This window comes from Choloepus didactylus, chromosome 9 (genome assembly GCF_015220235.1).
Source record: "Choloepus didactylus isolate mChoDid1 chromosome 9, mChoDid1.pri, whole genome shotgun sequence".
NCBI classification, from domain to species: Eukaryota; Metazoa; Chordata; class Mammalia; order Pilosa; family Megalonychidae; genus Choloepus; species Choloepus didactylus.
In genome coordinates, this window is record NC_051315.1 from 81277767 (window position 1) to 81292809 (window position 15043).

Consider the following 15043-nt stretch of genomic DNA (forward strand, 5'->3'; position numbering starts at 1 on the left):
CTCTAAAATGTGGAGCCAGCTACAGTCATAGAAGAGGATGGCATGGCTGTCTTTAAAATTTGAAGTTACAGTAACTGAAAGAAAGCAACCGTGTGTGTGTTTGTGTCTGTGTATGGTAATCTTTAAATCTGCTGTTTCTCTGAGAAATTAAAAAGGAGAATTAGACATAGTGACAAACAAGAATTGAGAAACATTGATCTTTTTTCTTTTCATTTCTGTTCTCCTAAAGAAAGAACATATTTTCTAATTTAAAGTGTCAACCCTGTATCATCCTTTTCCCCAAACAATTGCGAATAATTTTCTTGTTTGGCTTGGTTTTGCTTTGGGAGACCATGGCCTGTTTCTTCTCTTTCTCAAATCTGTGACCCCTTTGTTGTCACTAAACAAAGTCAGGCACTGTGTGGAGGCTTCTCAGACCCATAGACAGCCCAAGGCGCATTTGGCAAGACCAATCTGAAAAGAGCCCTCTGATGTTAAGGACTTGGGATGTCCTTTGTCCTTGTTCGGGCGGTGTTTATATTCTCTGAGCTGTGTGGACTGATCATGATGCATTAGATCCTTCTCTTCAGCTTGGGTATATGAGCAGCATCTCACCTCAGCTGAGTGTATTTGAAATCACAGGTATTTTTTCCCTCAAATATATCCATTTACCAACAAGTGAATTCCTGAAAGTTATTATTTAAACGTCAAAACCATTAGTTGAACACTAACTCTCTAAAGAGTATGAAAATAGGTTGTATTTTCAAAGAAATTGTTAGGGTTTTCTCACATAGTAAAAAAAGAAGATTCTCATCTGCCTTTGCCTTTTGTCTGGGGTAGATATTTTCATATTAAAATCCTGGTAGGTTTACTCTTACTTTGGGTAATTACATGAGCTTACACTTGTGTTTGATTTCCTTTCCTGCCTATTATTAGTTAGTCATTACTTGAAAACCTAAAGTTCACTTAATAGGGGCAGTAACCTTATTCTGGTTTTGTGTAAAAAAAAAAAATCTTCCTTTTCTTATTTAATATGATTCATTGTGAAGGAAGAAGTTGGTTCCTGTAACCACATTGTTGCTCCCAAGAGTCTGTTGGCATCCATCAATATGTAGTCATTTATCTCTTTGCATTTTAATTCTGTCCACTAAAATTTATTAATTATTTAAAAATATATTTAAAATTCTGGTAACTGAAGTGAGATTATGATCGCATACCCCAGTAGAATGGATATGATACTTTTGAAGTAAAGTTTGGGAGTCTAATCAGGTTGCGGCTGTTGAAATTTGGGGGTTTAAAAGTGTAACGGTGACAGTTTAAACTTTTCATCGGAAGGAAATCATACATTAAACAGTTGATGAAAACAAAAATCTTTCTATGACTTTTAGTCTTTATGTATTCCTTGTAGGATCATAAAGAGAGATCTTTCTGAGGCCCTCATTGTTTTTCAGTATTATGTGCTTTATTGAGAGTTTGTTTTTAGGAGTCAGCACAACCATAAAACTTGTAAATATCTTAATGTATTCAGAAGTGGGTTTTAATGTATTCTTTATATAGATTAATAATGAACATTTCAAGTTTTTAAATTTGCATGTTCACTTTTTTAATCATTTTTATTGTGGAATATAACATATATACATAGAAGTAATAACTTTCCACGTGAAATTTAACAAGTAATTAGAGAACAAATTTCAAAGAATATTATAGGTTACAGTTCCACAGTTTCAGTTATTTCCTTATTGTGAAATATTAACATATATACAAAAATATATAGCTTTCAAATTACAATTTAACAAGTAGCTATAGAATAAATTTCAAAAGATGCTATGGGTTACAGTTCCACCATTTCAGTTCTTTCCTTCTACCTATTCTAATACCCTAGCAACTAAGAAAAATAAAATTATATAAAGATTCAGTGTTCATAATCCTTTGTTAAATTCCATCTTGTGTGTTGCAATCCCTTCCTCTAGTTAAATCACTTTCCTGATCTTCAGGGATGTCTAGGCAGTGACCACCTTAAGTTGTTCATGTTAAAAAGGGGTGTCAACTTTATGAGAAAATCTAGTTGATGTTCTTGAAGAGGCTGTTGCCTTCAAGAACTTAAATTCTTCAGAGAACTCCTATACATGTTCACTTTTGAGCCACTTATTATAACAATTTCAACCCAGTTTTTCAGGGAATAACCTATCGGTCTAAATACACACACATACACGCACAAATATGTGCAGAGTAAATGATTTTGGGTTTTGACCTTGGATTTTGTCCTTCTCTGAAAATGGTTTTCTTTGACAAGTAGTTAAATGCTTAATATTTCCATTTAAAAAGTAAATTTCTTTTGATTTTAAATCATAAGACTTTGGAATTTACCGAAAGTATATTTCTAGGCTGAATTATCTAAAGATAACTAGTCTTATTTAACTAGAGATAGAAATGGGTTTTAAGGAAGCAGTTACCCTGCTGAATGTTTCAGCAGCAATGAGCAGGGTTATGATCAAAATGAATTGCAATGAATCATTTATAATTTTGTAAGATGTCACTGTCAGTGTTAAGCCATCACCTATGCTGTTTGATTTAAATTTGTTTAAAATTTAAGATACACACAAAAAATCTACTGAAATAGTCTGTGACACTGTCCTGAAATTTTTACACTCAAAGGCAGTCTTATGTAGATGTTACCTGGATATTAAGTTGATATTAACCATTAATTAGTACTTAATAGTAGCTACATCAGGTAGTACATTTCCAATTTAATATTATTCCATCGCATAAACCAAAATGTGATCTTAATGATTAATCTCATCTGCTTAACGTTAATCAGTGCTAGAAAATGCAGTACTTTTATCTTTTAGATTTTGTAGTGTGTGTGTAAAAAACTGGCTATTTGCTCTTGTCTGGCTAGTTAATGAAGTAAAATGTACGACTGTTCTTTGTTACTTGGTAAAATAAGGCCCATGTTGTTGGCCTGTGTTTTCTCTGCCGAAACAGTACACCTAATTGATGTGGCTTGTAGCCAAGTTTATGATTACTCTTAGTCATAGCACCAGTTTTTAACAGAGGTAGGAACTTTCCATGTGAGCAGCTGCCAAGCTTCATATAGACATTATTTCTTATTGAAAATTGAATAGACCACTGTGTCCCCATGACTGCAGAATGTAGTTTAACCACAATATCATTTGTGCTGTAACATCTAGTGGCAGTTTTAAAAACTTGAAGTAAATGAGTGCTGTATTGCAGCAGACTGGGATTTTGCTCGTAAGATCTGAAGAAGGTGGATTTTCAGATTTAAAGTGACTCTGTTCTTTGCTTTTCAGTGTAAGTCATCATTACACTTCTATCAAAGTCATTAGTATCCACAGCAGTCCACATTTTCCACACCTCATTTTTGTTATTTTTTGAAAGTTGCTGGTCTTTGTTGTACAATTACAATTTTCTTAAAAAGAAAAAAGAGAGAACACATTTTCATTATGTATTGAATATTATATATTTTTTAAATAATGATAAAAAAGGATGGTTAAGTGCAAAAGAAAACAAATATAAAGCCACAATGTAACTCCTGAAATAGGTTATTAGCCAATAATTTCTATAAGGTTAACAATTATATCACTATGTGTTACTTTGTTGCTACAGCTATGAAAGTGGATACTTAAAATCAGCTGGATTTCTTTAAAAAGTAGTTGTTTCATAGTGATAATGTTTTCAGTCCTATTTTAAATTCATACCCTTTTGTACAAAAATTACATAATGAAAAGAAGTAGCATTACTGTTTTCCCTTTCTTCACACTATGTGTTTTGATAAATTAACTCTATCATGCTAGTCTGGAATAGATTAGAGATGAAGTAATTCAGACCCCATATTTGCAGCTGAGAAGTCATAGCTCGCTGAAGACACAAGGCCTGAAGCCTCCACCCCTGGTGAGGCCTCGGTACTAAGTGTGGCCTTTTGAGTTGAACTGACCTGGCTTCCATCCTGCTCCTGCTCCTTACTTAGCAGGGAAACCTTGAGCTTTAGTTTTCCTCGTTGTAATTGGGGATGGCAATAGTTATCTCACAGCGGTGTCAGAGAATCACATGGGAATTTCTGTAAAGCAGTTAAGCATGGAATCAGACAAATAGCAAAGATGTTGTAAGCAGCTGCTGCTGCTGCTGTTATTATTAGTGATGGGTATTTTTGAGGGGAAATGTTAGTTATTTGAAAACCGCAAACATCTTTTGTTGCAGCCTTAATGATCTGTATACGTCTTTTAATGCACTGTCTCTTATTCCAGCAGAGGAACAAGAGAATGTAGAATTTACTTATTTTACATGTTGAAAAGTAGAACCCAGATATGCTCTATGTTCCTATTCCAGAATATGCTTTTAAAGAAAAAAAAAAATTAAAGCGCATCACATTCTGTTTAAAGGACTAGAATCTTTTTGACTCTACCAGCCTTTCTCAAGCAGTGTTCTTCACCTGAAACACTGGATATAGAGGATGACTTGAGTGACTATTTTTTCAATTCCCCCAAGGATGGTACATAACTAAGTACTATTTTAGATGCATAAAAGAGAAGTTAATTCATTTCATACAGTAGATGCCTTAGAACATTAGGATGTATTTCACTCCAAGAATCCTGACTTAGAAAGATCTGCAGAGTCAGTTGGACAAAATGATTTAATGCTTCTCTTTTCATTAGAATTATTACCTTAAATTCAAATTAACAGCATGGTAACGGGTAAGGAGTTGACACTTCCTGTATTTGACTCTATGGACAAAAGAAGATCATTCTCCCCCTCCCCCCTTTCCCTTTAAGCCCTAAGGATTACTGCATTCTGATTTGAAAATAGTCTTCTCTTTTATGTGGGTAGGTGATTTGCCAAAGGAGATAGAACCACTCCCTCTTGAGTGGTTAAAGGATATGAATTCTAATATTTCTTAAATTTCCTTGTGAATTATGTTGTTTAAAAAATCCCACTCGTATAGTAGCACTTTCCAAAAATGATACAACTTTTAGTGACATCAAATGATCATTATTCTCACTTGTCCTATGATAAGGTTTAGTTCTTTGAGCCCTACTTTAGATTTAGCCTTGCTGAACTTTATCTATGTTTTAATCATAAGAGAATTATTACAAACTCCAAAGGAATTTTGAGATTGTAAGAGTACACTATTTTATAAACAAGAAAGCCAAGGTGGAGGCGGGCTATATCCAAGGTTGCACAGCTTGGGCAGCTCCCCAAATCTCTTGATTCCCTGAAAGAGTGTTCTGTATCTATCCACCAGTGAGGATATGGTGTTACTCCGTTCACTCTATTAAAGGCTTTGGTTCCAACTGCTGCAGCTTTCTAGCTTCCAGAAAAATTAAACAATTGAAAAAGTAGTTCTAACTGGGAGAGATATGTATCCCTAATAAGATCTGCCTAGTGACTCAGTGCATTGTGAATTTGAAAGAAAATTATTTGGCAATGTTATGATGCTTCTAAAACTGGGGGGAGGGAGCACATTCCATTTATAAAGAAGCTAATGAAATGTGGATTGTGGACTAGAAATTCCCAATTGGCCAAAGAGGGGAGATCTATAGTAGCTAGACATTTATTGATGTTTTCTCTGAACCTTCCCAACCCAGGAAAAGATACTGGTGGGAATGCAGGAGAGAAATACTTGGTTCTGGTCTTTCTGGCATTTATACTCGAGCTTTAAAGCTGAGCTTAAATGTCAGCCATCTAGAGACCATATAAGACTGTACTGATTCTAGTTTAAAATGGGCCAGATTTTATGGGGTCAGGGATTTGAGGGGGTCTGGGGATTCTCCCAGTTTACTGCTCTGATAACATGGCAGGCCCCGGGGAGCCTAGTGGAGAGACCCTCAGCCATCACTACAAATGCTTATTAAGAGACCCCATGGGCACAATGCTACACATTTTGGGGCTAACCAAGCAGATGCCCTCTCTCTGATTGAAATGCACAGTACAAAATAATTTTAAAAGGATGTCTTGACATGCAAGGTATAAAGATATTAGTGTTTTGAGGGGAATTGAGATGGAATTATTTTTAACACCATGAATATGAGAGAATGGAACTATTCCAATCAGAGGACACATAGTTAATGATTTCAAATTTTTTTGTTTTGTTTATTTCTAGCTGATGTCCAGTCAGCAGTGTTCTCTTGGACATGGGTGATAGGGTAAGAAAGTGAGGAGAGATTAGTGTGAATCTTTCACCTCTGGGTTTGTTTGCTGGTTGGTTGGTTGGTTTCTGTCCGTCTGTCTTTTCTGTCTTCCCTTTCTTTTTTTTAATTTTGCACAAACTGGAGGGCATAGGAGTTGTTAAAATCTGAGCAACTCTGGATTTTTCCTGTCTTGCTAAGTCCTCAAGGACTTATAAGAAGGACATGTGGGCCGTATCTCATACATCTAGTCCGTATCATAGTACTTAACAAAAAAAATAACCTTTCTAGTGATATGAAGAAGCTACATAAAAAGTAAATGTTCATATACCCCTTAATGCCATTTTTTAAGGTTTGGTGATTGTAAATTACCAACTCCTTAATAACTGGCATACAGAAATGATTGTAATTGTTGCTATTATTATTTATACATGGGTTGATTTCTGTTTTCCTATTTCTTTCCCACTTTGTTACCTTCAAAGATGTTGGCATCCATTTTTATAGGAAAAGCCTTTTAAAGCTATTTTGATTATAGATTCTCATTATTAAGGTATAAACCATAGAATCTCAAAAATAGAAGAATTTATGGTCAGGAGTTGGAAGAGTATAATTTAGCTTTTATAGTCCCTTGAAAAGAAGAGCATCTTTGCAAAGAAATATATTATATCATAGCTACCAAGCTGACTTGTTAATAACACCAATACTGATAATTGAGCTATTCATAGTTCAGAACAAAAGGCCATTGTTGCAAGGAAGTGTAAGTGAATCCAAGGCTTTTAGTTGTTGGTGTCACTTTTGGTTTTTCTCTTCCACCCTTTGTGACTGGGTTGATTGCAGCACTGAGTTAAAAAGAGCAGGACAAATTCCATATGAGCTCTAGCTTTTGTGGTTGCAGACTGAACCCCTCATCATCTCACTGGCAGAGATGGTGGTTGAGGAATGTCCTGGCCAGAGCAGAAGTGGCATCTAAAATTCATTACCTAGACAGCCACTGAGGAGACCAGCTCAGCAGTCTCTTATAATGCTCAATTTGGACATACCCTTTGGCTAGAAAATAGTAATATACCTGCATAGAGAAATTCTTGCATGCATGCAGAAAGGGCTATGCACAAGGAGGCTGACTGCAGCTTTATAAGAGTGAAAAAGAGAAACTGTCTAAATATCCTTAATTTCAATACTATATAGTTACAAAATGGAAAATTATGTAGCAGTTAAAAGGAATACACTACCTCAATATGTCAACATGGAAAGCTATCAAATATATGATGTTGAGGAAAGAAAAGTTTCAGAATGATATGCAGTTTGACACACATTTAAATTTTAAAAACATTTCAAAAGTTATACATATATATATTTATGGATACATTTAATGTATAGAAAGAGATTTAAATTTGGAGAGGAGGGATGTATTTTAAATTCATATTAGCCCTAGCTTTCAGGGCTGTGTATAAAGAAAAGAAGACCAGGATGAGGGACAAAGAGAACCTCAACTTTATCTGTAATATTTTATTTCTTTAAGCAACTATGGCAAAGTATTAATATTTTTCCATTCTTCGTGCTAGACACATGCATTCTCTAAATCTTTGTGTGTGTGTGTGTGTGTATTTTCTATTAGAAAATATTCCAAAGCCCAATTCTACATGTAGTAGATCAATACAATCATCCTCGTATAGAATGTATGTGTGTATATATATACATTATAATAATTATTTCTAGTATATTTGTTTTAAACAGACATAGATCCAAATATATCAGGTATGATTTTGTGTCCCCAGATGTATACTGCATAATTTTTCCCTAAATAGCATGACTATGAATGATTAAATTTCTGCTTTATATAATTACCATGGCCTCAAGTCTTATTTCCTTCTCCTTAAAATGTGATCAGGTGCAAAATCATAGTATCTTATTAATAATTAATATCAAACTGTGCTCAACAACCCTAATTTGGGCAGTCATTATGTCATCTCTTTACATAGAAATAGAAATTGTGATGCCAAAACCAAGTGATATCCCAAAGATCCCAAAGTATCTTCCTGGTCCTGTGGGTCCAGTCCAAGTGTGAGTGTTTGCACCAGCTATTTAAATATCTTGATTTCAAGTGTCTAGTTTACTATGTTTTTATTGTGCAAGTCAAAAACATGTAATTTGGCTAATTATATTTCTACATATCCATGGAAATATTTGATAGACTACATTTTTATGTATTTAATTCTGTAGGATACTTTGGAAAAGTGAGTAAGAAAAGAAATTCTCTTGGAGTTTGCTTCATAGCATAGCTTACCAAAGCCTTTCCAACTTGAAGAAAGAACACCGTCCCAGTTTTATTTATGAAATATTAAACATCCTTTCTTTGTCTTTTCTCTGCTGACAGCATCTTTGAATAGTAATCTATTACAACAAGCAGTAACTTGCTACCTTTTTCTTTCCTTGAAAACTTAACATATAGATTGAAGCCATGGCATTGACAAAAAGAATTAACTTAGTTACATTTGCCTAGGAACTCATTCTTTTGTTCATACTACTGCATGTTGTGACTGACTGCCGAGTGCTGTGTGGACTCCTCAGTGAGGGAGTGTTGGAAGATGGTCCTTGCTTGTAACTGTGAGATGTTGGCCAGGCATTTCATTCCTTTTAAGAGAATGAGAAAGAGAAGTGAGCAAATTGGTCTAGCCTTGACTCCGGTCATCTTCCTAAACCCTGGCTGGAGTGTTGGATAGTCTGGTAACTATCCTGTATCCTTTTATTCCTCTTGCCAGTTTACCTGTAAAGAAAGGATGTGGGTGTGCATATGTTTGACGTGGTTTCAAATCATACTCTTACCACATGTCTGACCTTGAATGAGCTAGTAATTTAACTTTCTTAAGCCTCAGGTTCCTGATTTGTAAAATTGGGGTCATAATTGTGCCTAACTTCATAGGATTGTTGTTAAGATTAAATGCTCAACCGTAAATGGTAGATGCTATTATTGGTATGGTTATTCATTTACTCCTTCAACAAGTGTTTATTAAGTACACATTAGATGACAGGCACTTTTCTAGGTTCTGGGGATATGTAGAGTGTGTAATTAGATAGTCAAAGGCCAGTCCTCATGTAGCCAACATTCTAGTGGGATAGAAAATAAACAGTGAAGAGATTATTTTATTTCCAATAATGATGAGTGGTATATGGCAAAAATTAGCAGGACAAGGGGTCCCCGAGTGATTGAGGAAAGGTGGCTGTTTTAAATTGTGTGGGCTGGGAGGCTCTTTGAGGAAGTGACGACTGAGTAGAGCCCTGCATGAGAAGCTGCCCTGTGACGAGCTGGAGACACAGGAAACCGTGGGTTTCTCCAACTGCAGGCCCTTAGGCTAGAGGGAGGGAAGTCAGCAAGGTGGGCAGAGGTCAGATCCCAGGGCCTTGAGGATCACGCCAAGAGTTGGTATGTTATTCTAAGAGAAGTGGGAGGCTGTTGGTGAGTTTGAGCAGAGGGTAACATGACCTGATTTCTGCTTTTACATTTTTAAAAACCTTCAGGGTAGCTAATTGCAGCAGAGTAAGCATGAGAGTAAGGTGATTAAGCTAATCCACACTGAATAGAAGTGACAAAACTAATGTTTCTAATGATTAGCACGTATCATAAAGAGAGTTAATTCACAATGAAATATTAAATATGTTCATTCAATATTTCTTTAAAGAAGGCTTTATTAAAAGCCCAGGTTCTGCTCTAGGGATACAGTGTTGAACAAGACAGACAAGATCCCTCTCTCATGGAGTCTACCTTCTGGCGGGGGTACAAGACAATTAACCGAAAGAAAATATCAGGTACTACAGATATTGCATTGTATATTGCATATACAGATATATGGCTAAGTGTTGAAGGCACTGGGAGTACAAATGGAGTAAAGCGAAAAAAATTGAGAGTTCTTTTGGGCAAGAACTGTTGTAGGTGGAGTGAGGGAGAAGAGTTGGAGTAGGAGGAGGGAAGGAAAGACGGGGTATCAGATGGGTGGTCGGGCCATTCCCCAAGGAAGGGAACCCCAGAAAAGATATATGTGTTTGGGTGGGAGAAGATGATACTTGAGATTGAAAGTTGTGGAATTCCTATGAGTTGGTGCAGATGCCCACTGATAAGTCTAGATCTTGGAAAAAAGGATGAGGCTGCTGATGTATTTTGGGAAACATTGGCACGGAGGTGGATCAGTCAGCTCTACCCCATGATGTCAGGTTATCCTTGATCATCTTAACCATCTTTCTTTCCCCCTCTCTGCTCCCCTTCCTTCGCTTCAGCTAGTAGATCCGTTTGTGAGGAATCTTCTTCCTCAGACAAGGACTGTGTTACTGTCAGTGTTCACACTTCTGGAAGCAGTGCCAGTGCAGCAGGACTGATGGCAAGAGACAAGTTCAATGTTCAGAGCCTGTAAGATAAGGCTAAGAATTATATCCTAAAAGTCAGAACATAAAGTCTTAATGAATATAGTTTTAATGGTCTCCTGATATTATTCATTTATAATTGAAGGCCTTCACGTGGCCTCGGGAATGTTGTTGAGGAATTTCTGTGGGATTGGAGAAGCCAGAACTGGAAGAATGTGAAGCCCAGAATAGCTGAATGACTTAGATGTGGTTTTATGTGCCTAGGGCTTACCTGATAAGTGCAGTGAAAACTGAGAAAGAAAACAAACCAAGGCTAGACCAGCAAACAAATCAATTATTGTTTTTTTTTAACACACAGGTATGAGAGTCAAATTGTTCTTCGCTGCCTTATCTCAAGAGTGCTACTGGTAGCAGACATATACCTTATTCCACAGAAAAATCTTCCATCTTTTACAGGGGACAATTTTATGCTCAGTTTCCCAAGGAGTCAGGCTAAAATCCGATAATCACTGTTTCCATTCCTAATTTCTAGATCACCAGTAAAAATAAATAAAAATAATATTGTGGGCTTTAGAGTTTATACAGTTTTTACAAATATTTTCATTGTTACCACAACCTCGTAAAACAGTTAAGTTTTATCATACCCATTTTATAGTGGCTTGATGACAGCCTGATATCCCCCACCGCTGGAACGATCAGGTTGATACCTGAGGCTGGAGTGGGATACAGCAGAATCTGCAGCCAGGGTTCATGGGACCCCAGGATAGGTCTGAAGATGAAGAAACCTACCTAAACTGGTAGTCAGAGCAAGAAGAGGGTGAGGCTATGGGAATAGAGTGCTGGGATTCCCGAAGATTTCAAGAGTTAGAGAAGACTGCAGTCGGGACCTGTGGCTTAACATGAGTGGAACAATAGTAGGAGGAAGTCCAGGAGTGGCAAACTTTTATTTTTCTGCACATGTTCACATTCCTTGTACATTGGTTGGGCAGCTCCACTCTGTAAGCCTAGAAAGGAACAGATTGTGACTTGCCCAAGATCTACCCTTCCGAGTGGTGGGACAGGATCTTCACCCAGGTTTTTTGTCTTATAATCCCTTTGTTTTTCAAAATATCAGATAGTAATGCTAGTGTCATTAAAGTAGATGAAAACTGGTATATTGTTACTACTAATTAAATTATTCTTTATTTTTGTTAGACTTTTTTTAGAAATCTAATTAGTTTTAAACATAGGTAGAATATTAAAGCAAACTTCTGTGATACAAGATTTTGGAGAAGAGTGGACATCAACCTTTTTGTTGAAAAAGAGCACCTTTAAAATTTCCCCACAGTTCTTATGATTGGGGGGGGAGGTTCTGCTAACAGTGGAAAGGGCGTGGAATTTGACAGCAGAAGACCTAGCTGGTTCTGCAATTTGTATAGCTGCATGACCTTGGCAACTTGGTTAGCTTTTCAGGGTCTTGATTTTCCTCAGCTGTAAAACAGGATTAAGGATAACCCTTGCCTTTCCTATTTCACAAGATTGTTGGCAGGAATAAGTGAGCTATAAGATGGAAAAAATGGTAAGCAATTGAGGAACATTATAGAAATGCTAGTATGGAGATGGGTTTGGGGAGGGGCCTGTTCAAGACCACTTATTGATGCTCTTTCCTCCTTAATGTCACAAAAAGAGGGACAGGACTGGTTTGATCAAAACCTGTTCTTCAGTTAGAGTTCCCTGTTTTAAAAAATAACAGAATAAAATTCCTATTCATAAAAGTTTGCCATTGACAAGCTTGGGGTAGAGGTTTATTGTAATTATATTTACACTATTTTTTCTTGCTTGCAAAATTCATAACTTAATTTTCACTTCAGACAGAGTGTTTAGCATTGTGAGTGTGGATCAGATTGAATTAAGTCTGAAAGCTAGTGAAAGGTCAAAAAAAGAGAAAGAGAGGGAGAGGACCCAAATATCTCAGAACTGGTTAAGACTCTCCACAGGGGGTTCTCTGGAACTGCATCTAGGGTCAAAGAGCGGAAAAGATCACCCAGCTCTGGAAACTTCCCAGACAGGTCTGGAGACTCTAGTGGGACCAGACCCTTTAAGATGGAGACTCTGGAGCAGCCCTTGTCTTTGCCGTTCTCCCTGTGGCCTGTCCCACTGCTCTCCCCTCACAGTCCTGTTTGAGTGTGTTTGCCACCCCCTACTTTCTGCTCCAAGTCCAAGCCCAGCAGTCAGCTTCTGGTTATTTGATTTCAGTGCCTGCCTGATGCAGCCTAAGACCAGCCTGGGGTGGAGGGTGGAAGCTCTGGCCCACACTGGGTCTGGCCTCGGCACTGACACCTGCAGTTCCTAGGGCTGCCTCAGGAGAAATCATCATTTGGCCCATTTCATTGCATAACACTACATTTTGCTTCTGGGTAAACTTTTCTTCTGTGACCCAGAATATTGCACAGCTGTTGGATGGCATTTGCTTTTCTACTTTGCTGTTTACTCCATTCCTCCTAAGGATTTATCATGCTTTAAAATGTTAACCATCATCTAAAGCCAACTTACACATACCTTCAACTTCCTTAATACAAATGCACGGCTGTATCAGCGGCATAACCACACCAGCACTGTCAGACACTGTCTCCTTTGAGTCAGTCTAGAGGTGTTTCTTTCTTCAAGCCCTTGTCTAATTTTGACTTTGTGTCGGGACCTTGGAGGAGGAACATGGCATGTTGTCACTACCTACAGAAAGAGCACCATGGGACGAGCGGGGCGCGGACGTGGACCTTCTACTGGCCGTCTGATTTTGTGGCCCATCCACAAAAAACTATCATTTTGTGGAGTTGAGAGGACATTCTGGAGGTTATTCTTATGCACTATATAGATATCCTTTTTTAGTTTTTAGTGTATCGGAATAGCTAGAAGGAAATACCTGAAACTTGAACGGCAACCCAGTAGCCTTCTTGAAGACGACTGTATAACTGTGTAGCTTACATGGTGCAACTGTGTGATTGTGGAAACTTTGTGGCTCACGCTGCCTCTATCCAGTGTATGGACAGATGAGTAGAAAAATGGAGACAAAAATTAAATGAAAAATAGGAGGGACTTGGGGGGTGGAATGTTTTGGGTGTTCTTTGCTTGTATTTTTATTCTTATTTCTGTTTGGTTTTTTTTTTTTTGGAGTCATGAAAATGTTCAAAAATTGATTGTGGTGATGAATGCACAACTATATGATGGTACTGTGAACAACTGAACACTGTGCATGATTGTAAGGTATGTGAGTATATCTCTAAAATTGAATTGACAAAAAACAAAAAACAAACAAACAAGAAACAAAACCTATCATTTTTTCCCTATAAAATGAGGGGATTGAACCTAATAATTGGGCTCTTTTGGCTCGGAGTCTCATGACCGAACTTTCTGCTTTGGTTGGCTTTAGTATGTTAGAAAGCACACCTCACCTCACCCTCCCTGCCTCCTTCCCATCCCCCAGGACTCCACCTTTGAGTGGTTTTTGCTGGTGGGTGGGAAGCGTGCACCGCTGTTCATTCACACAGTCCAGGCCGTGACGTGACAGCAGACCGCCTGGCCGGTCGTAGGGGCTGTGATCTATGATTGCAGTTTTGGGATCTCTATAGAGAAATTTCCTTTCTTCCAAGTCAGTTGACCTGAATGGAAGTTGGAATCCTCAACCTTAGGCCCGTCTCCATGTACTGGCTCAGACTGGATTTGTGAAAAGCCTGGCTGCTCCCCTAAAATATTTGCATTTTATTTAATGGCAAACTTAGCTATTTGCATGATGTTTTGTAGTTTGTCTCTACATGCTTTTTTGATCCTTCTAAAACTGCATATTTGGCGTCCCTGTGCCACAGGTTCCATCACCTCAGCCAAGCACACGCCCCACTGCACTGTCCACTGTGGAAGCGCACTCATCAGCACTGTTTGTAAAAGCCTTTCATTTTACATCAACCACAGGAAAAGTAAATAGCAATCCCCTAGATAACACAAATGAGTAAATATGGCCAGGTTAGGTTATACAAACTGCAAATAATCCTCCTTTAAGGATGCAGACTCGCTCTGACTTTAGAGGCCCGGGGAAGCTGCCACTGGCATCACATGCTGTATTTCTGGTCCACGAGTTAAATGGCTCTTGGAAAACATTGGCATTCTTTACTAAATCTTGCTTTATGTGGAAGTGGCTTCAAACTATCCCATTTAATAATAACCTGTCCCATTTAACAGCAATCTTTTGTTGAAACCACATTAAATGTTGATTCGTGCAAGCTGAAGAATAAATACATGGTCATTGAAATCCTTAATTTCTACTTTATCCATTTTTATTTATTGGGTTTTAGTGTTTTCCCACTAGCTTAAATCAGTTTGTTAGGATGTACTTAAAGTTTTTCAGCTCTAGATAACCTATGGTAACACAAATATATATTTAAGCTATACTGGAGTTGTTTCATAGTAACATTGATTGAAATGTTATTTTTTATTTGGAATTTAAATGGCGTTTTTATTTTCCTTATCCTTTCCTGCCCCCAAGTTATTCATATTCTCTATGTTTTTAAAAAATCCTTAATAACAATTCACTAATTGAG

The 15043-nt window shown here is 37.4% G+C and overlaps 1 protein-coding gene across 2 annotated transcripts in view; it reads left to right on the plus strand.

Annotated features, from left to right (window-relative positions):
- Positions 1–15043, plus strand: part of MFSD6 (major facilitator superfamily domain containing 6) — an 85422-nt gene that overhangs the window by 33963 nt on the left and 36416 nt on the right. The window lies entirely within an intron of this gene.